The sequence below is a fragment of the Nycticebus coucang genome, chromosome 3 (genome assembly GCF_027406575.1).
Source record: "Nycticebus coucang isolate mNycCou1 chromosome 3, mNycCou1.pri, whole genome shotgun sequence".
NCBI lineage: Eukaryota > Metazoa > Chordata > Mammalia > Primates > Lorisidae > Nycticebus > Nycticebus coucang.
Genome location: NC_069782.1, coordinates 5,901,600 through 5,922,121, shown reverse-complemented (window position 1 = coordinate 5,922,121; position 20,522 = coordinate 5,901,600). Strand labels below are relative to the sequence as shown.

The 20,522-nt window shown below is 48.6% G+C and overlaps 1 protein-coding gene across 5 annotated transcripts in view; it reads right to left on the bottom strand.

Annotated features, from left to right (window-relative positions):
- Positions 1–18,595, bottom strand: part of PACSIN2 (protein kinase C and casein kinase substrate in neurons 2) — a 134,771-nt gene extending 116,176 nt beyond the window's left edge. For 2 of the 5 annotated variants that reach the window (XM_053586286.1, XM_053586291.1), the window contains exon 1: positions 18,451–18,595. The gene's annotated coding sequence lies outside the window, so the exon portion shown is untranslated. The remainder of the gene's footprint in view (positions 1–18,450) is intronic. The other 3 variants (XM_053586289.1, XM_053586294.1, XM_053586290.1) reach the window with 2 other exon arrangements.
- Positions 18,596–20,522: the final 1,927 nt, after the last annotated feature.

Below are 20,522 nucleotides of genomic sequence, written 5' to 3'. Positions count from 1 at the left end.
CCAGACATTCCCCTAGTTTGAACCTGGTTTGGATACTGGGCTCCCACCTTAGCTTCTAGTTTACTACTCAGCCCAGCCACACTGGAAATTCCACCTCCCCAGCCCGCAGCAACCCAGGATGCAAACAGATGCCAGCCAAGCAGGAAATACAGCACAGGAAGACTGTAACATTGAACTTCTACTGAACTCCCCTCCCAGGAAAGGGCCTTTTTTAAAGATCAAGAAGATCCCTCGACCCCCAAAAGATAGTATTTTTCACATCCATGATTTAGGAAAGCAAGATGACAAAAGACCACTGTAAATTCAAGGGTTTTCTCTGTTTTTGAGACAGTCTCACTTTGTTGCCTTGGGTAGAGTGCCGTGGTGTCATACCTCACAGAAACCTCAAACTCTTGGGCTCGAATGATCCTCTTGCCTCAGCCACCCAAGTAGTTGGGACTATAGGCACCTGCCACAACACCCAGCTATTATTTTTTTTTTTTTGTAGAGACAGAGTCTCACTGTACCGCCCTCGGGTAGAGTGCCGTGGCGTCACACGGCTCACAGCAACCTCTAACTCTTGGGCTTACGCGATTCTCTTGCCTCAGCCTCCCCAGCAGCTGGGACTACAGGCGCCCGCCACAACGCCCGGCTATTTTTTTTTTGTTGCAGTTTGGCCGGGGCTGGGTTTGAACCCGCCACCCTCGGCATATGGGGCCAGCGCCCTACTCACTGAACCACAGGCGCTTCCCCACCCAGCTATTTTTTAAGAGACAGGGTCTCGGGCGGTGCTTGTGGCTCAGTGAGTAGGGCACCGGCCCCATATACCAAGGGTGGCGGGTTCAAACCCGGCCCCGGCCAACCTGCAACAAAAAAAATAGCCGGGCATTGTGGCGGGCACCTGTAGTCCCAGCTAATTGGGAGGCTGAGGCAAGAGAATCGCCTAAGCCCAAGAGCTGGAGGTTGCTGTGAGCTGTGACACCACAGCATTCTACCGAGGGCGATAAAGTGAAACTCTGTCTCTACCAAAAAGAAAAAAAAAAAGAGAGAGAGAGACAGGGTCTCTCTTTAATCCTAGCACTCTGGGAGGCCAAGGTGAGTGGCTAGCCTGAGCTGACAGGTTCAAAACCAGCCAGAGCCGGAGCAAGACCTCATAGCTGGGCGTTATGACAGGCACCTGATGTCCCAGCTACTTAGGAGGCTGAGGCAAGAGAATCACTTGAGCCCAAGAGTTTGAGGTTGCTGTGAGCTACGACGCCACAGCACTCTACCAAGGGTGACAAAATGAAACACTGTCTCCAAAAAAAAGAAAAAAAGAGACAGGGTCTCGCTCTTGCTCAAGCTGGTCTTAAACTCCTCAGCTCAGGTGATCCACCTGCCTTGGTCTCCCAAAGGGCTAGGATTACAGGGGTGAACCACTGTGCCTGCCCTAAATTCAAGTTTTATAATAAACTAGTTGGCTAATCATAATCACGGCATCATTAATATACAGTAAGATCTAAAAGCTTTATAAGCCTGTGGATACCAGAGCATTAAAAAGTCCATCTACAAACTATGCCAGGAGTCATATAACCTTTAAAATGGGGTAATGATAGGACTGTTGTGTGGACTGGATGGACAAGTGGACAAGTGCCCCACACTTGGGACAGTGCTGTCTGTACTTAGAGAGCTCTGTGTACACAGCACAGAGGGGCAGTCTCTCGGCAGTCACTCCATAACTTGCTGGGAAGTTGGGGCAACTGTGCAGGACTAACATACTGAGAACTTTTTTTTCTAAGACAGTCTCACTCTGTCACCCTGGCTAGAGTGCTGTGACCTCGGCCTAGCAACCTCAAACTCCTGAATTCAAGTGATCCTCCTGCTTCAGCCTCTCAAGTAGCTGGGATTAAAGGCACCCACCACGATGCCCAGCTAGTTTTTCTATTTTTCATGGACACAGGGGTCTTACTCTTGCTCAGGCTAAGCCAGGGATCCACCCACCTCAGCCACCCAGAGTGCAAGGATTACAGAACAGACCTGGCTCTGCTGAATTAGTGGGCTTCTCTGAGCCTGTTTCAACTGTGAAGTGGGCATCAAACAACAGGCGCATTGCACGGAGCTCTCTAAGTACAGCACTGCCCCAAGTGCATGGCACAGATTCATTCACTCGTCCAGTCCACATGACAATCCTTCTGCTACCCCCATTTTAAAGGTGAGAGACCCACAATAAATTGCAGGGCTGGATTCAAGCCCAGGCAACCCGGCTGCAGCGCTCCTTACCTAATAATGACTCAAGGCACACACTTGTAGCCCATGGCATGGGGTTGGCTCATGACCAGACTCAGCAGAGGCTTGTCCTTGTCCCCTGGCTCACAAAAGGGGCCCTCTTCTGGGGAGGGGGGAAGGGAAAGCTATCTAGATCTCAGGTCAGGGCCCCAAAAGTCAGCCTCTCCTTGACAACAGGGGCCTGCAGAGGGTGTGGGGAGCAGGGCTTTGCAGCCTTTGTGGGGACAAGCAATTCACCAACTCTAGCCCAGGGAGGGAAGACCCTATTCCCACCTGGCACTCTCAGAAGTTCCCAGAGAGCTGAGGGAGTTTGCTAACACAGAGGGACTTTTTGGGGGAGGGTGGGGGGGAGGGCAGGGATTAGAGGTTTGTCCCTTCAGCCCTTTGTGTATTAGTAAGAGCACATGTTATGTTAAACTATCTTTTTTTTTGAGACAGAATCTTGCTTTGTCGCATGCCCCAGTAGAGTGCCATGGAAGCACAGCTCACAAGCAGCTCAGACTCGTGGGCTCAAGCCATCCTCTTGCCTCAGCCTCCCAAGTAGCTGGGACTACAGGCACCCACCACAACGCCCAGCTAGTTTTAGCAATGGGGGGGTCTTGCTCTAGCTCAGGCTGGTCTCGAACTTGTGAGCTCAGGCAATCTGCCTGCATTGGCCTCCCAGAGTACTGGGATTACAGGCGTGAGCCACCTCGCCAGGTCAATGTTGAACTATTTCTAAATTTCATGAACCTGCAAGTTCCTGGTAGCAGTAGCAGACAGAAAAGCACAGGTCCAAAATAGCAATTCTAGACATGAGCACACACAAAAAAACTTCAAGGAAAATGACTGCGTGAGCTTTAAAGGGAGTGACCAGATAGCCCCAAGCCTCCCTCAGCAACTTCAAACTCATGCTTGCAAGAGTAAGAAGGAAGGAAATAAATCCATAAGGAAATAAAAGCGTTAAAGAAAATAACAAAGGATAAATCTGGAATTTATTATCCCAACCCTTTCTCTCAGTCTCCGTAATAGGAGACGTAATGCAGCACTGCAGGGAACTAGACACATGAACTTCTCCCGTGACTTAGGGGGGTCAGGACACCCTCCAGCCCACTGGAAGGTCTGCTCCTGCAGGACTCTCAGGCAAGGCCCAGCCCGAGGTGTCAAAGCAGAAGCTGAAGGGAGAGCCCAAGGAGCCCCTGTATCCTGCCCAACCCAGAATAAAGCTTGAGTCAAGGGCTACTAAGGATTCACAGTCAGTTGCCAAAAGTTTCTTCTCAAATCAGCCCTATGCCAGGCCAGGCCACCCAGCCAAGCCTGGGGCGGCTGAGCAGGGATTTCTCAGGGTAATAAAACAGGAAGCTTGGAAAGGACAAAGAGGCACCAAGAGCATATATGCCTCTGGGGCTTGGTTACGAAGCTCTAAGGATGACTTGGGGCTCCCATCCAACCCCTGCCAGAGCCTTCACCACACACATAACCAGTGGCCAGTTGCCCAGGCAACACCAACCTAGACATGTTTAGGCATCTATAGAAACCAGGGCAAAGTACAGTTTCCATACTCGTGATAAAAATGCAGAATGCCAAGCACAGAGGAAAGCGTTACTCTAAAATGCAGATTTATTGACAGAATAAACAGGGGTTGGGGCAGCGCCTAGCAGAGCCGGCACAGCCAGACTAGCCTTAGACTGCAGGCGCCGAAAGCCTGCTCTTGCTTAGGAAACAAAACGCTCATTATGCTTGTGCTGTTTTTGACTAATTCCGCTTATTTCTACCTTAGTATGTAGTAAAGTCTCTCCTTCATTTGGTTGTGAACATCAGCTTTTCTTAGTTGGGATAAAAACAAGGAAAGCAAACTTTTGCCCACAGTGAACCCAGAAAACTTAAAAGAGAAACAGCCCTTGGGGGAAGAAAGGGGTGGCACAGCTGGAACCTGAAGGAGGGGACCCCACGGTAAGAGCTGACCCAGCCACTTTCCCCACCTGAAGCCCTTCCTTGTCCCTGCTAAGCACCTTGTCCTTAGCAAACCCTGGAAAATGAGCCACCAGGAAAACAGGATTCCACTGGATCTGAGAGCGAACAGCTAAGAGACAGTGGAAGGAAGGAAAGTCAGTCAGCCCATGTTGGCGGGACATGACGGGAGGACACCACGGACTTCAGAATAAACAAACAGGGAGAGCAAGCTATGAACCTCCCAACGCGTTCCCCTTGAGAGGTTGGTCTCTAGCAATAAACAGAGATGGCTGAGAGCAGTATCTAGAAGCTACAGAGACAAACTCGGAAGGATCACATGACCCCCAGGCTGTCCTGATTGATGAAAGAACCAGCAGAAACAACCTCCCACAGTCTTTCTCAGTAAGCATGCTGTGTGTGAGGAAAAGAAAACTAGGACGAGTTCAGCACCCGTAGCTCAGTGGTTAGGGCGCCAGCCACATACACGGGGCTGGCAGGTTTGAACCCAGCCTGGGCCTGCTAAACAACAATAACAACAACTAAATAGCCAGGCATTGTGGTGGGCACCTGTAGTCCCAGCTACTGGGGAGGCTGAGGCAAAAGAATCGCTTAAGCCCAAGAGTTTGAAGTTGCTGTGAGCTGTGACATCACAGCACTCTACCAAGGGCAACATAGTGAGACTGTCTCAAAAAAAAAAAAAAAAATAAAACTAGGAGTTCTACGAGACAGTGTGTTTCCAACGGTTCAGAATACTAAACTGATGAAGAATGCGACCACAAACATGGACAACTTCAGGAATGTAGAGTATTAGCCCAGGGTATTAATAATAAAGCAGCAAGGACTTTCTAAATGCTTCTTGCTCATGAAAGTTAAACTATCTAATTCAAGTAAAATGATATCCAGAAACTTAGGAAGGGGATGTGACTCACTTAAGAAATCCTCACAGAAGTTTCTTATCTCAGATACTTAAAAAAGTTCTAAAGGCCAATGCATCTTAAAGAAAAACAATCCCAATTATTTTTACCCAAAACTATTAGAAAACTAAACTTACAAGCAGCAGAACAGGTTTTTAAAATACTCTTAAGATGTTCATAGCCTTAATCCAAGATTTCTATTCCTGGGAATTTATCCTCAGGAACTAATTACACAGATTAAAAGAAAGAAAGAAAGAAATGCTTAACTGCAAATTCATCTACATTAGCAAAAAAGTGGAAATAACCTAAAATGTTCAGCACCAGGGAATGTCTTAATCTCTATCAGCAGGATAATAAAACCATTTATAATTTTTTTTTTTTTTTGTAGAGACAGAGTTTCACTCTATTACCCTCGGTAGAGTGCCATGGCATCACACGGCTCACAGCAACCTCCAACTCCTGGGCTTAGGCGATTCTCCTGCCTCAGCCTCCCAAGTAGCTGGGACTACAGGTGCCCGCCACAACGCCCGGCTATTTTTTGGTTGCAGTTTGGCCGGGGCTGGGCTTGAACCGGCCACCCTCGGCATATGGGGCCGGCGCCCTACTCACTGAGCCACAGGCGCCGCCCCATTTATAATCTTTTTAAAGATGATGGTAAAACATGGAAAATTTTGAGAAAATATTTAAATGAGTCTGAAGGAAACAGTGTCAATTACTGAAAAGAAAACAAGGCTTCCAATCCTCTCCCCTACTTAAGATCTGGATGACCTTGGACTAAGCACCTGCTCTCACTACCTACAGCAGTGGTTCTCAACCTGTGGGTGGGTCGCAACCCCTTTGTAACAATGAAAATACATCACGGCATTAGGAAGGTTGAGAACCACTGACCTACAACGTCCTCACGTTCAAACTAATAACCACAAAGCATCACTTTCAATGTATCTCCTCTCGCATCTTAAAGCCTGGTACAAAGTTGGTGGTCAATGGGTTACTCAATCTAAGATACATAAAAAACCTCTGTGCAAGTGGCAGGTAAACTACAAAGAGAATCCTTTCAGAAAACTATTTTTTTGTGTTGTTCCTCCAATTTTTAAAAAACAGAAAGTCATTTGAAACAAAAGTGATTATCACGAGCATAAAATTAAATATCTATTCTAATATACCTGGGTAAATGCTCTGTTTGATATCACAATATCAACAAAACGTGAAGACCTTTCACAATTCTGCAAAGTACAGTGCTCCACAAAAATGTAATTTCTTCTCCCTCAACTACCTGCTCTTTAATAGCATACCATGCCTTTCAGAATGCAGCTGTCAAAGGTGAGGCAACAGCACTTTTTAGGCAGGGCCTCTGGAATCCTCGCCCCTGCCTCGAGCAGGCCGCATCAGTGGTCAGTGGGTGGGTACACGAGCCAGTCACCCACTGCCTTGGTTACATACCAGCAGCCCTAGCTTTTCCGCCCTATCTCCCTGCTGCATAAATTATTGCAAACTTTCATATTACTTCAATCAAGTTAGTCACAGGCAATGATCCTGTCTTAAACCAGAAGATCACAAAGTTCAAGCCCCTACTCAGGTGCAAAAAAAACAAACAAACAAACAAACAGCAACAAAAAACCCTATCACATAATCTGCTTCATTCTATGTTTCTCAGAGATGAGGAAGAAAAACTAACTTTTAAAGATTTTCACATCTAAGGGTGAGTAACTCGGAATTTACTTATTCAAGGCAGCAAGATGAAATGAGCCTGGGCTTCAGAGTCAGGCAGAGGGTCAGTGCTGACCGTCTGATCTCAGACTGGTCTCAGAAGGTCACAATCTGCCATTCTGTTTACTCATGTGCAAAGTGGCATGAACATCATCCTGCTGCAAGAATCAAGTGAGCAGGAATGCAGGTAGGCCTCCTTGTACAGTCCTTCAGAAAACCCAGAACACAGAGTCTGCCCCAGATGGTGAGTCCCCATCCCACTGATTCTGACCCTCCTTGAGACATGTCCTCCTGCATGGCCCATGTCCAGACTGCTTATCTAAGAATACAATTGCTGGCCGGGCGTGGTGGCTCACGCCTGTAGTCCCAGCGCTGTGGGAGGCCGAGGCGGGTGGATTGCCTGAGCTCAGAGGTTCAAAACCCATATGAGCATCAGTCAGCCAGAGTAAGACCCCGTCTCTACCAACAACATCAAAAACAGCCAGCACTGCAGGAGAAAGAAGAAAATCAACAAAAAAGGAGTACTTAGAACAAAGAAGAATGAACAAGCACACTGAAATTAAAAAAAAAAAAAAAAGAATACAATTGCAGGTACAGAGCTTACAATTGCTTAATTAAAACATTATCATGTCCCAGCTAAATGGTGAGCAGGCAGGCCAGCCCTAGCCAATCAGCCAGCTACAAAACCCACTAATGGTGGGCCTGAAGAATGATACAAGGAACAGAGCCTGCCTTGTGGTCCTCTGAAGACCACAATTCATAATCTTGGCACACTCAGCTGGAGACAACAAAATTGTGTATAATGGAAGACAAACATAGTTTAAAACATGAAAATGGGCTCGGCGCCTGTGGCTCAAGCGGCTAAGGCGCCAGCCACATACACCTAAACTGGCGGGTTCGAATCCAGCCCAGGCCTGCCAAACAACAACAATGGCTGCAACCAAAACATAGCCAGGCGTTGTGGCGGGCGCCTATAGTCCCAGCTACTTGGGAGGTAGAGGCAGGAGACTTGCTTGAGCCCACAAGTTGGAGGTTGCTGTGAGCCGTGATTATACAGCACTCTACCCAGGGCGACAGCTTGAGGCTCTGTCTTAAAAAAAAAAACATGAAAATGTTGGGCGGCGCCTGTGGCCCAGTGAGCAGGGCACTGGCCTCATATACTGAGGGTGGTGGGTTCAATCCCGGCCCTGGCCAACCTGCAATAAAAAATAGCCAGGCAGGACGGCGCCTGTGGCTCAGTGAGTAGGGCACCGGCTCCATATGCCAAGGGTGGCAGGTTCAAACCCAGCCCCGGCCAAACTGCAACAACAAAAAAAAATAGCCGGGCGTTGTGGCGGGCACCTATAGTCCCAGCTGCTCGGGAGGCTGAGGCAAGAGAATCGTGTAAGCCCAAGAGTTAGAGGTTGCTGTGAGCCGTGTGACGCCACGGCACTCTACCCAAGGGCGGTACAGTGAGACTCTGTCTCTACAAAAAAAAAAAAAAAATAGCCAGGCGTTGTGGCAGGTGCCTGTAGTCCTAGCTACTCGGGAGGCTGAGGCAAGAGAACTGCCTAAGCCCAGGAGCTGGAGGTTGCTGTGAGCTGTGACGCCATAGCACTCTAACCTAGGGCAACAAAGTGAGACTCTGTCTCTAAAAAAAAAAAAACATGAAAATGTTCACAAACTACAGTTCGGGTATCATCAGAAGCCCCATAACTCACCTCCCTGGGGACTGTGGGCATGGGCCTCGGGCAAAGCCACCAGCCCCTCCAATTCCCCTCTCTTCCTCCTCTGAGTGATAAAGAAGGGAGCAAACCATCAAGGCTGAAAAGAAAACAGGGCTATGGAAACTTCTTGGTAAATTATAAATGCCTATAAAACCAAGTTGTTTTATATGTACTTATCTTAATTACAAAGTTAAGTTATTATTTAAAGGGCGGCGCCTGTGGCTCAGTGAGTAGGGCGCCGGCCCCATATACCGAGGGTGGCGTGTTCAAACCCAGCCCCGGCCAAACTGCAACAAAAAATAGCCGGGCGTTGTGGCAGGCGCCTGTAGTCCCAGCTGCTGGGGAGGCTGAGGCAAGAGAATCACGTAAGCCCAAGAGCTGGAGGTTGCTGTGAGCTGCGTGACGCCACGGCACTCTACCGAGGGCAGTAAAGTAAGACTCTGTCTCTACAAAAAATAAAAAAAAAAAGTTATTATTTAAATATTAATTCTAGGCAAGCACAGTGGCTCACACCTGTAATCCCACCACTCTGGGAAGCCAAGGTGGGAAGATTCATGAACTTAGGAGTTTGAGACCAACCTCAGCAGAAGCAAGACCCTCATCTCTCCTAAAAATAGAAAACTTAGCAGGGCATTGGCTCGGCGCCCACAGCACAGTTGTTACGGCACCAACAACATACACTGAGGTTGGCAGGTTCAAATCTGGCCCAGGCCAGCTAAACAACAATGACAACTGCAACAAAAAAAAATAGCCAGGCGTCAGGCAGTGCCTGTGGCTCACGGAGTAGGGCACCGGCCCCATATACCGGGGGTGGTGGGTTCAAGCCCAGCCCCAGCCAAAACTGCAAAAAAAAAAAAAAAAAACAGCCAGAAGTTGTGGCGGGTGCCTGTAGTCCCAGCTACTTGGGAGGCTGAGGGAAGAGAATCGCTTAAGCCCAAAAGTTTGAGGTTGCTGTGAGCTGTGACACCACAGTACTCTACTGAGGGGGGGAGGAGGAAGAAGGAAGGAAGGAAAGAAGGAAAGAGAGAAAGAGAAAAATTAGCTGGGCATCATCATGGGCAGAGTCTCAGCTACTTGGGAGGCTGAAGCAAGAGGCTTGCTTGAGCCCAGGAGTTTGAAGTTGCTGTAAGCTGGGCTGAGGCCATGGCACTGTAGCCTGGGTAACAGCATGAGACTCTGTCTCGAAGAAAAGAAAAAAGGAGAAGAGAAGAAGAGAGGAGAGAGGAGAGAAGAGAAGAGAAATTTAATTCTACAAGTAAAAGGGCACTGGCACAGTTTGGAAAACAAGGAAAAACTGTGATTCTACAACCTTAACTATAATTTCTGCATATTATTTTTAACACTATTTGGCACATGTGATCAGTGTACATGCAACTTTATCATTTGTTTTGTAAACCCTTCTATTTATGTATTTATTCATTTATTTTGAGGGCTGTAGCATCACAGCTGACAGCAACCTCAAACTCTTGGGCTCAAGTGATCCTCTTGCCTCAGCCTCCCAAGTAATCGGTACTATGGGTGCCCACCATCATGCCCAGCTAGTTTTAGAGACAGGGTTGCACTCTAGCTCAGGCTGGTCTTGAACTCTTGAGCTCAAGCAATCCACTGCCTCAGCCTCCCAGAGTGCTGGGATTATAGGCGTGAGCCACCGCGCCTGCTCACCCTTCTACTTTTAACCCCCTACATATGAGCCATCATCACCATCACACATACTCCCATCCATTCCTGAGTCACTAAGTGTAGTCACAGCAACATTCCTTCATCCCAGGATTAGGCTTTCTGTACCTTATCACAGGGGCGGTGCCTGTGGCTCAGCACGTAGGGCGCCGGTCCCATATGCCAGAGGTGGCGGGTTCAAACCCAGCCCCGGCCAAAAAAAAAAAAACCTTGCCCTGGCTTGGGGTGGCGCCTGTGGCTAAAGGAGTGGGGCGCTGGTCCCTTATGCCGGAGGTGGCGGGTTCAAACCTAGCCCCGGCCAAAAACCACCAAAAAAAAAAAAAACTGGCTCTAGGTACCTCATCACATTAAGGTCAGGCACAGAATCACCAACCCAGCAGGAGCAAGGCCTCTGCACAGCAGGGCTGCCTTCAACCCCAGAGATGATAGACCATCCTCACGCTGTCCTCTGACAAATGGACAGAAGCAGACAGAAGCTCAGGAGTGACAAGAAAAGAGAAGACAGGCCTTGCAACTGCCAGGATATGAGCAAACTCCATGTAGAGCCCAAGGCCTCACCCACACCAATGAACTGTGACAGAGTTCTTGTGATGCTGAATCACCAAGGAAAGATCCAAACACATTAAATATCCTTTGGAGAGGCTAGGCGCAGGGGCTCACGCCTGTAATCCCAGGAGGCTAAGAAAGGTGGATTGCTTGAGCTCATAAATTCGAGACCAGCCTGAGCAAGAGCAAGACCCCATCTCTACTAAAAGTAGAAAAACTGAGGCAAAAGGATCACTTGAGCCCAGGAGTTGGAGGTTGCTCTGAGCTATGATGACACCATGGCACCCTACCCAGAATGACAGTTTGGAAAAAAAAAAAAAATAGGCTCAGCAGCTAAGGCGCCAGCCACATACACCTGAGCTGGCAGGTTCGAATCTAGCTTGGGCCCGCCAAACAACAATGACGGCTGCAACCAAAAACTAGCCGGGCCTTGTGGCAGGCACCTGTAGTCCCAGCTACTTGGGAGGCTGAGGCAAAAGAATCGCTTAAGCCCAGGAGTTGGAGGTTGCTGTGAGCTGTGTGAGGCCAGGGCACTCTACCGAGGGCCATAAAGTGAGACTCTGTCTCTACAAAAAAAAAAAAAAGAAAGAAAGAAATACATTACTGGGGTGGCGCCTGTGGCTCAGTCGGTAAAGGCGCCGGCCCCATATACGGAGGGTGGCGGGTTCAAACCCGGCCCCAGCCAAACTGCAACCAAAAAAAAAAAAATAGCCGGGCGTTGTGGCGGGTGCCTGTAGTCCCAGCTACTCGGGAGGCTGAGGCAAGAGAATCGCTTAAGCCCAGGAGTTAGAGGTTGCTGTGAGCTGTGTGAGGCCACGGCACTCTACCAAGGGCCATAAAGTGAGACTCTGTCTCTACAAAAAAAGAAAAAAAAGAAATACATTACTGTTGTTCACCAGCCACCCAGTCTACAGTACTTTGTTACAGCAGCCCAAATTAAGACACCTAGTTTTGGAGACGTTGACTGAACCATTTGGCCAACGAAGGCCACAGTCACCCAGCTGCAGAGGTGGAACCCACCCCAGGGTTGTCTACCTTCAAAACCATGTCACTTCCTTTCCTTCCTTTCTTCCTCCCCCTTCCCCCTTTTGATGCAGTCTCACTGTGCTGCCCAGGCTGGTCTCAAACTCCTGGTCTCAAGTGATCCTCTCACCATGGCCTCCTCCCTAGTTGCTGGGATTACAAACATGAGCCACCATGCCTGGCATCAAAACCATGTTTCTAACCTTCAATATCTGACTACAATATTACCTGTCTTCTGCAGAAAATGAAAGCTACATATTAATCTCATAGATCTACAAACATAACCAATATAAAAAGAGAAGTAGAACCCTCTTCTCTTTAATAGAGTAATAAATAAAGCAGCTGCTACATTACCAACCAAAAACACAACTCAAGTTAAGAGACTGAGTCAAGACTGAGGCCATTCCCACGCTGGAAAACCCTCTTGTTAGAGAGTTGAACCAATGCTCAACATCGATGGCAATCCTTGAGCTTCCAGGTACATAGTGACCTTTATGAAAATGAGCCGCCTGATTATCCCTCCCCCATTTGCATTTGTAACTTCTCAACTGACATTTTGCTTTCCAAAGATCTTCAACCAGCTATGTTTAATACCTTGAAATGGTTCCCCATTGAACTCTATCCTTAAGGAGAAGGCCCAAACCCCCAAGGTTGGCATACAAGACAGGTCACCACCTGAAGCCGTTCTTCCTCCCACCCACAGCAGCTGTTCTCACACTAGGCCTCTTGCAACCCACATTATTTACAACACTGAAGCTCTACCCAGGATACTCTTCCCTATTGGTTCCACCTGGAGAGTATCTATGGCTCTGGGAAACAGTTCCAAAGTCACCTCCCTGAAGGTCAACTCTCTGCAGAGTCCTGAGGGCCGTCAGACCTATCCTCCCTTGTCCCCCACAACTCTATAAACACTCCCATCTGGTACTGTCACAATAAAATAGGATTATTTCTAGGTCTGCTTCCTACACTGAGCTGCCTCTGGAGAACAAGAGAGTCACCTTAATCTTAGGATTGCAGAGCTGTGGGCAGAGCCAGGGCACCTTGCCCCTGGCCCTTCACCCACGATGCACCCTTCACACAAGCAACTGAAATATCCTCCAAACGCTCCCAGCCCAGGGAGTGACATGAAAATACAAAGCAGGGGCTTCCACAAGTTAACCTACTGAAGCCCCTGCGACAACTCTCGCATTCCAGTATTTATATCACATGTTACCTGACAGGAGGACAGGTGGATTTCTCCACATACATCCTACCGTGATTTGAGTGATGCCTACCATGGGCAGGGCTAACCACTTCCACATCTGAGCATTCAAATCTTTTTTGTTTCTTTAAGACACTCTGTCACCCCAGCCAGAGTGCCATGGCATCATCCTAGCTCACAGCAACCTCAAACTCCTGGGCTCAAATGATTCTCCCACCTCAGCCTCCTGTGTTGCTGGGACTGCAGGTGGGCACCACTGCACACAGCTCATTTTTTTTTTCTATTTTTAGTAGAGATGGGGGTCTTGCTTTTTTGCACAAGCTAGTCTTGAACACCAGAATTCAAACAGTCCTCCCACCTCAACCTCCAGAGTGCTAGGATAACAGGTGTGAGCCACCACTCCTGGCCACAAAACATCTTTATTATGATTATTTTCATCAGAAACCATCCAACATCTGTGAGGCTTTATATTTTTAGTGTTCTTTGACATACATGAGCTCTTCATACTTTGTACTCTGTACAGAGACTTTGTACTCTGTTAAACTGGAGGAAAAAAAATCAGTTCATAAAATGTTAGGAACCTAGCCAGAAGGCCACAAGAAGCCACTGTTGGACAGTCCTCGTCACTGGCACATCCACACCCAACTTTCAAACCCACCCAGAGGCCCTGCTCATTTCATCTGGGAGGATATATTTGGATAAGACTAGTCAGACTTTTGAGATTTTCACTTAACATTTATTTCTCTACTTTCTTAAGTGCTAAGCAACTAGAAGTAATCGTTTTAATTGATAATATTAAGTAACGGCTACATTCAAGTCCTACAAATTTATCCCTACAAAACATGTGACAAGAAAAAATAACAAAAACAAAATAAGTAACCTTTTCATAGTCAAACAGAAAAGTGGTCAGTGTTCCTCCTAATTCAGACAGAAAAACAGTCCTTTCAACAGATGAACAAATAGTTTCCTCTGCAAGTGACACATCCTGGGATAGGTACATGGCCAAACCTAACTCATAATGACAACCACCAAGGAAGCAAAACCTAATGGAAAAGCCCCAAGCTGGCACCCAGGAGCCCCAGTTCCGGTCTCAGGACAAGATTCTGGCTGTATGATACTATCAAAGGGGTGGCCTAGCTTGATACTCCTTTCTTCATCACAAAAAGAACACACCACCCATATCACTCAGAAATGTTATGAAGGGAAAAAGTGAAAGGTGAAAATGCTTTGGAATGTATATCTTCTATAAATACAAGCCACCATTATTATTAGCTCAAAGATGACCGGGAAAATAGGATTACAGAATATCAGAGACAAGCTTAGAGAGGGAATGATCTAGTTTAATCTGGTTCCGGGTCCCTAAAACTGTCCACATGTGTGCTTTCTGGGAAGGGGTCACAGTTGTTACCAGATTCTCAAAAGGCTAAGAATCCCCAAACCCTTCATTTTACAAATATGAAAACTGAGACCCTAAAATCTGTACTGACCATCCCAACCTCAAGGTTAGTGAGGGAAAGGCTGGACAAGAGCCCAAGGCTCCTAGTTTCCATCCATGTTCTTCCCACTCTGCTATCCCATATTCAAGAAAGGAAAAGAAAAATAAAATCATATTAATTTCACATAGTCACAGATTATGTTATATAAGCCACTGCAAGGAAGTTTCTAAAGTTACAGTAATTTTCTATCCTTATTTATTCTTTTTAAGGCTTCTTGCTGAGATCTTTGATAGTTAAGACACCATTTTATTTATTTTTATATTCTCATTTCTGTCTAGTAATGCCTGGAGCCAAGAAACACACAAATGATTTTTGGCTGGCACAGTTTGGGAGGCTGAGGTGGGAGAATCATTTGAGGCCAAAAGTTTGAGACTAGCCTATGCAACACAGAAAAACCTTGTCCCTACAAAAAAATGGAAAAATTAGCCTGGTATGGCAGCACACACCTATAGTCCCAGCTACTAGGGAGACTGAGACAGGTTGATTGCTTGACCCAGAGACTGAGGTTGCAATGAGCTATGATGATGCCACTACACTCTAGCCGAGGTGACAGAGTAAAACTCTGTATGGCGCCGGCCCCATATACCGAGGGTGGCGGGTTCATACCCAGCCCCGGCCAAACTGCAACCAAAAAAATAGCCGGGCGTTGTGGCAGGCGCCTGTAGACCCAGCTGCTTGGGAGGCTGAGGCAAGAGAATCACGTAAGCCCAAGAGCTGGAGGTTTGCTGTGAGCCGTGTGACACCACGGCACTCTACCGAGGGCAGTAAAGTGAGACTCTGTCTATACAAAAAAAAAAAAAAAAGAAAAGAAAACAGACTTTACTCTAGGAAGCAATAAAATAAGACTAAATGATCCTCTATTAATTTTATTAAGCAAACAGATAAAGGTGCAATCATGGGACTTGGTGCCATGATTACGACGCCAGCCACATTCACTGAGGCTGGTGGGTTTGAACCTGACCCAGGCCAGCTAAAACAATAATGACAGCTGCAACAACAATAAAAAAAAATAGCCAGGTGCTGTGGCAGGCGCCTATAGTCCCAGCTACGTGGGAGGCTGAGGCAATAGAATCGCTTAAGCCCAAGAGTTTGAGGTTGCTGTGAGCTGTGATGTCACAGCACTCTACCAAAGCAACATAGTGAGACTCTGTCTCCAAAAAAAAAAAAAAAAAAAAAGAACTATTCCCAGTGAGCAGAATATAATCATCTGAATACTAAAAATCTGAAGAAAATCCTATACAGTTATCCAGGGCCTACCAATGAGACCTATCAAGAGTCAAGTTCCAGTCCCAGATAGACATGCTTTCTGGTATGTGAAGGATCAATGCTGTGGCCATGGAGAAAGGACTCTATCTGTGGAATGCAAACCGACTTCATAACTAAGGCCTTGCTGCTTGCCTTCAGGTACGTAGCTACCGTTCCAAGCAATCCAACTGGAAAAAAACTAAGCCAGCACTATCGCTCACGTGAACATGGTCATTAACCACATAAGCTCTGCAAAGCTGCCATTACAATCTGATGGGAGATAAGGCAGGACCGAGTCAGCTGGGAAGCTCAGGTGAGAGTGGCCAGAGAGCACTTAATAAATGCTACTATGATCTCTAAACATAAGTGCCATTATTATTATTATTAAAGAAATTTTGCAATCCTTTTGATATTCCATAACATCCTGGAATCAATTGATGACCCCTTCAGAAGCAGGAAGCCTCAACAACATGCTCTTAACTCAGTCATCATGGTTCTTTTTTTTAGAGACAGTCTCACTTTGTTGCCCTTGGTAGAGTGCTGTGGCGTCACAGCTCATAGCAACCTCCAACTCCTGAGCTAAGGAGATTCTCTTATCTCAGCCTCCCGAGTAGCTGGAACTACAGGCGCTCACAACGCCCAGCTATTTTTTTGTTTGCAGTTTGGCCAGGGCCGGGTTTGAACCGGCCACCCTCCATATATGGGGCCAGCGCCCTGCCCACTGAGCCACAGGCGCCGCCCCGTCATCATGTACTTCAACAGGACAGAGAAGAAACAAAAAGCTAAGTACAGATGCCCTTCTGTTCCCATCCTAGAATTGCTTGGCCCTCAGAGACGTGGACTGGGTGCCAAGGACAAGGGAAAAGCCAATTTTATCTACCTGAAGCAATCTATGTTCGAAACCCAAATACTGTTTTCCACATATGTCTACTTTTGGATTATTTAAATATAATGACCTCTTATCTATTTGCAATTAAATGTAGTAAAGTTCTAGTTCCCAAAAAAGTATGAGCCAAGAATACCGTTTCCATTCAAATGAGTTGTTTTTCTTCTCAAAAAAGTGAATAAAAAGGACAGACTTGTATCTTTATCACTCATCTACAATGTGTTGTATTACTTTCCCAGGTAATAAATATCATCAGCCTAATGGCCACTTTCTTTAAAGTTTCAAGACTAGTATCAAAAGAAAAATACACCACTAAAAAGTTTTTAATGTATTGGCCTCATACCTGAACTAGCATAAGCTCACCAAGGAGACTGCCAAACTCCAGAATTAAGTGTAAAGGCACACAAATGAAAGTTTTCCAGGTGAATCGAGAGAAATCCAAGTCACACTGGCACACATTCAATGCCTCTGTGAGGAGGCTGCATGCAGGCAGGCTCCTGAATCAAGTGCGGTAAGAATGCCTTGGGCAAGACAGAGGACTGGCATTCTGCTGCCCACATGGTTGGTCCCCTTGCCTGTGCTCCAACCTGGCAATCCTAGGAGGGTTGAGACAAAATTTCAGCACTTTGGAATAACTTCGGAGGGAGGCGCTGAAGAGGAGGGAAGGTGTGAGCTCAATGCCTGCATCTCAGGTTTAAATTCTTGAGCTGATCTCTTGATTTTCATCGCGACAGGCAGAGAGTATTTGGTAAACAGGTAATGAGTAGCCCAGGAGACTCTTAGTAGCTTACTTTCCTTCACCACAAAAACACAGGACAGTTAGGGTTAAGGGGAGAAGACACCTAGGAAGGGTGTGCACACTCCACCCAAAGGCCACGTTCCCTCCGGCACCCAACTGGAGAGTGGGATCCCGAGGGCTTGTCTACCTCAAAGTCTGTGGCTGTGTGGGCACCTAGGAGCCAGCACAGCTTGCTCCCTAGACCAATTCCTTCTGAAAAGAAAACCGACCTTCTCTGACGATGAATCAGTAACATTCAACGGCAGACATCACTATTTCTCCAGTCCAGGAGCTCTCAGGATGCCCCGCCAGGCTTGGAGGCAGCTCACATTTCCGATTCAATCAGTCTGGGGAAAGTTTCAAGGATCAAAAGGGCAAACACCCCAGTCTCTCCAGCCTGGCCCCCAGCCCTAGGACTTGCGGGAGCAAGGGCTTTGCTCCCCCTACCCTCTCCAGACACACACACTCCCAGTCAGGGCAGGGAGGGTGGAAAGGAAGGAAATGGAGGACGGTCATCAAAGCGCCCCAAGTAAGCGCATCCGCCAGTGTCCCGCCCGCTCTCGCGCCGCTCCTCCAGGCCACCCTTAGACCCGGACCTGCCCTCTGACCGGCGCTTCCCAGCCACACCTCTGCGCCGGGCGGCTCACCCGCACCCTCGCTTACCGCGCGTCCCCGGTGAGCCCCTGCACCCGCTGGGTTCCCAGCCTTCCCTCCGTCCCAGCAGGGGGGGCCCCGCCTCCTCCCGCTCGCAGCAGCCTAAAGACGCCCCCCGCGGCTCTGCCCCGCCTCTTCTCCCTCCTGCAGGCCCCCACCTGGGAAAACTCACCAGCTCCCGCCCCTTCCCCAAGCCGACCCCACTCGCCCTCCGGCTCCCCCTAGAACGTCTTCTCTCCACGCCTCCTGGGCTCCTGCACACACGCCCCCTCTCACGGAGACAGGAAGTTCTGCGCGCTGCGCGGACGGGCAGACTTCCCGCGGGCCGCGGAGCTCGGAGCGGGCCCGCCGCGGCCGCCCGGACAGGGCGCGGGCCGGGCCGCCGACCAGTGTCCCCGCGCCCGGCCCGCAGCGCCCCAACCGTCACGGCGCACCCCTTACCTCGGCCGCGGCTCGCCTCCGGACTCTCAGTGCAACCAGCTCCGGCCGCGACCGAGTCTGCAGCCCCGGCCTCGACTACAGCTCCCGCTCTCGCTCGGGCCGCGCTGCCCAGCTCTGCCCAGACCCGCAGCGGCCACTTCTGCCGCCAGCCGCTACCGCCCCGCCCGCGGCGCGCCCGCTGTGCTCTTTCCATTGGCTGTCGGGCGCCGAGCCCCGCCCTACAGCTCCTTTGGCGCCCTGGATTGGGCCTGGAAAGCGAAGAGGCGGCACGCCCCCTAGCGCGCACACGGGAACTCTCCTGGGCGCACATTGGTGGCTACTCCTGTCAATCAGCGGGGTGCCTATTTAATGAACTGGGAGGGCGGCAGAGGTTACGTTGTGTGTTCCTAGTGGAACTCCCTCTCCGGTGCCCGAGCCGCACCGGCTGTGTTGGCTCCCAAAAGTGGAGAGCTCGGCAGGGCAGCACCGCACCGGACTGAGAGTTCGGGGAAGGAAGTCTTTCAGAAAGTTTCCTCTCCTGGAAGACTCAGAGAAGCTAATGTCATCAGGGTTTCCTCAGACTTGTGCCGTGAGAGTATATTCCCACTTGAGCCCTCTTAATTTCAACAGGGCAGGAATATTTATCGGCCAGAGAGTGCGTAAGGATGGCAAGACCCAAGGCAAAGTACACGCATTCAAATTCTCACGGTAACCTTGCATGATAGGGTATTAGCCCCATCCTGCCGACGGAAATAATGATTAAAACTGCTGACACTTAGCACTATTTTAAGTGCTTTCAAAGCGCTGCTTCAGGTCATCGGTGCGGAAAGGATGGTAAGAGGACGCCCAAGTGAGAATTTAGGAAACCGACACCAGGTGACTTGCTGGGGATGATTTGGAGTAAAGGCAGCGAATGGTAGCTCTGAGGTGGGAAGTCCCAGCCGTCAGGGACAGTCCTGGGGCCACTTCACCGCCTTAAGAATAATGATGACGGGCTCGGCGCCTGTGGCTCAAGCGGCTAAGGCGCCAGCCACATACACCAGAGCTGGCGGGTTCGAATCCAGCCCGGCCCGCCAAACAACAATGACGGCTGCAACCAAAAAATAGACGGGCGTTGTGGCAGGCGCCTGTAGTCTCAGCTACTTGGGAGGCAGAGGCAGGAGAATCGCTGGAGCCCAGGAGTTGGAGGTTGCCGTGAGCTGTGATCCCACAGTACTCTACCCAGGGCGACAGCTTGAGGCTCTGTCTCAAAAAAAAAAAAAAAAAAAAGAATAATGATGAGGGCTTGCCGCCTGTAGCCCAGTGGCTAGGGCGCCAGCCACGTCCCCCAGACTGGGTGGGTTTGAATCCAACCCGGACTGCTGAACAACAATGACAACTATAATCAAAAAATAGCCGGGCACTGATGGTGGGCACCTGTAGTCCCAGCCACTTGGGAGGCTGAGGCAAGAGAATCGCTTAAGCCCAGGAGTTGGAGGTTGCTGTGAGCTGTGATGCTACAGCACTCTACCCAGGGCAAGAGCTTGAGACTCTGTCTCAAAAAGAAAAAGAAGAAGAATGACAAGGACAGTGTAGCAATATGGGGAAATGCTTAAACTAAAATGTTAAAAGCAAAAACCAGATATAAAAACAATAAGAACTCTAGAATTGCTACTGGAAAAGTCCACAGGAAATAGAGTGGTTGTTCACTCTCCAGACTGTTTGCACTGTTGCATTGTCCTTATGAGAATAATTGAGAAAGAAAATAACAAATGTGTTCCCCGCGGCCTCTGGGATGAGGCCAGAGGATCCCTTGAGCTCAGGAGTTGGACGCCACCCCAAGCAAGAGCAAGACCTGTCTTTACTAAAAATAGAAAAACTAGCTTCACCTTGTGGTGGGCGCCTGTAATCCCAGCTACTCCAGAGGCTGAGGCAAATGCATCACTTTAGCCCAAGAGGCGAAAGTTGCTATAGACTAAGATGATGCCACAGCACTCTACCCAGGGGAACGGAGTGAGACTCTGTCTCGCAAAAAAAAAAAAAAAAGAAAGAAAACAAAAAGAACCAATATGCAGTGCCAGGACACTTCCAATATGTCCCTGCACCATCTCCAG